This window comes from Frankliniella occidentalis, unplaced genomic scaffold, assembly GCF_000697945.3.
Source record: "Frankliniella occidentalis isolate FOCC.00 unplaced genomic scaffold, Focc_3.1 Scaffold35, whole genome shotgun sequence".
NCBI lineage: Eukaryota > Metazoa > Arthropoda > Insecta > Thysanoptera > Thripidae > Frankliniella > Frankliniella occidentalis.
In genome coordinates this window covers 1,908,411-1,910,719 of record NW_026267165.1, presented here as the reverse complement: position 1 = coordinate 1,910,719, position 2,309 = coordinate 1,908,411, and the positions used below count along the sequence as shown (strand labels likewise).

The window sequence follows — 2,309 nt, the reverse complement described above, 5'->3', positions numbered from 1 at the left end:
AGCCGAAATTTTAACGCAAATGTTCAAAAAAGACGAAAAATTGAAAATTGTCGCAGAGAGGGTGTATAAGACACTTTTCCAGACGATTTCGACCTGAAAAGGCGAATGGAGTACACCCCAAGTCCGTACGACCCCTCATTTTGGCCCAAAAAGCCGATTTTTTTGAATTTTTTAAAAGGCTTAATTCTTACGGGAGACGTTTTCGCCGATGTACCCCGTGTTGGGTGTCGTTTTCGCAAATAAGGTATGTCAGAGGCTTAATATGAGGTCCTCGAAGCACTTTTATTAACCAAGGACATTTTAGACCATGATACGCCGTGGTCCAAAATTGTTCAAAATGTTCAAATTTGTTAAAACGGCCTACAGAGTCCATCTTTAGTAATTTTCCGAGTAATTTTAGTATGAGAAAGGCGATGAACCATACTGCAAGTGCGTACACCATACCAATCAGGCCCCAGAAGACGCCATCTTGGAAAATAGCGGCCTAACTAACTCTCGTAGCACCGTCGCTGGCACCACGACCTCCGACCAGGCGGGAGGAGTAGTGCACAGTGGGTGGATACACCTCGCACTTGAAACTTATGAACCTTTTTAATTATAGCTTCCCTTACTGAGTTCTGTAAACATGCTTCGTTTACGTATTTTTAAATACGCCAGTATAAACAAATTTCTTCATAGCAGCGTATTCAACAATGCCCAAGCCGAGCTTGTATACAGACAGACCTAGTAAGTTACGAATGGGTATTTTTTTTTTTTTAAATCAGCAACTCTGATGTTGGGAACGTATTTAGTACTTTCTCACTCTCCGTCTGCGACTTTTATCTACACTCTAGGGTAATTAATCGTTTAAAAAGTTGGTTGACTTTTAATGGTGTAGGACGTTAAGAGGCGATGAAACCCGGAGGGAACTCACATCGACAAGAGGATGCGTAGGGGTGGTTCTCTAGGAGCTTTTACAACAATTCTGGCTGTTTTTACCTTGTCGAACTTTTCACCCCTATAACCCGAAATCTTCCGAAAAATTTCAATTTGTTTCAACCTTGAGCGCGCCAGAGGATGCTGGCGGCAACGTGGGTAGGTGGCAAACTTCACCTTACAGGATCGTCAAGAACACACTTTAGAGCTCTCTGCCCCAAACTTCACCTTTCTAGCTCAGCTAGTTACATACATCTACTGCACTCTCACACGCCTTTTCTACCTTAAGGTTTTTACGCAGCAGGAATACTGGCTAATTTGTTACGTATTCTGTATATTGTTTCGAGGAACTCACTGATAAAAGAAAAAGATTGTCAGTAATGTAAAAAGAAATTATTTTGTATCACTGCTGAAAACAGTTTGTCAGTAGATATAAAGGTTTTCACGCAAAGAATACTATGAAGGGGGTAGATCAGTTACAGGATGAGAGTGTGGTCATCTGACATATGTCAGATCACCAGAGTCTCCCTGATTAAACAAAAAATATTACAGACCGCTTATTTTTGCGGAATACTTGCACTCCTTCTCATTATTTTTTTACCTTTTGTCAGTATTACTGTTGCTTAAAAACCTGTATAAGGTACTGAATTTTTGTCAGCATTACAAAATAAGTCCTTTTTGCATGAATGACAATTTCTTTCGTCAGAAAGTTGCTGACCAAAATAAGCTGAATAAGTAACATTGTAGTCAGTAGTCCCACTGCGTCAAAACATAGATGTTTAATAAGAAGTAAATCAGCACATGTCTGAGAGTGTTTATTACCTATATTTGGCTGCTTCCAGAACTAAGAAGGGTAAGCTACAATTTAAAAGGTTCATAAGTTTCAAGTGCGAGGTGTATCCACCCACTGTGCACTACTTCTCCCGCCTGGTCGGAGGTCGTGGTGCCAGCGACGGTGCTACGAGAGTTAGTTAGGCCGCTATTTTCCAAGATGGCGTCTTCTGGGGCCTGATTGGTATGATGTACGCACTTGCAGTATGGTTCATCGCCTTTCTCATACTAAAATTACTCGGAAAATTACTAAAGATGGACTCTGTAGGCCGTTTTAACAAATTTGAACATTTTGAACAATTTTGGACCACGGCGTATCATGGTCTAAAATGTCCTTGGTTGATAAAAGTGCTTCGAGGACCTCATATTAAGCCTCTGACATACCTTATTTGCGAAAACGACACCCAACACGAGGTACACCGGCAAAAACGTCTCCCGTAAGAATTAAGCCTTTTAAAAAAATCAAAAAAATCGGCTTTTTGGGCCAAAATGAGGGGTCGTACGGACTTGGGGTGTACTCCATTCGCCTTTTCAGGTCGAAATCGTCTGGAAAAGTGTCTTAT

General features: G+C 41.0%; 1 protein-coding gene across 2 annotated transcripts in view; it reads left to right on the top strand.

Moving 5' to 3' along the window:
* LOC113212487 (uncharacterized) overlaps positions 1–2,309 on the top strand; it is a 215,068-nt gene that overhangs the window by 803 nt on the left and 211,956 nt on the right. The window lies entirely within an intron of this gene.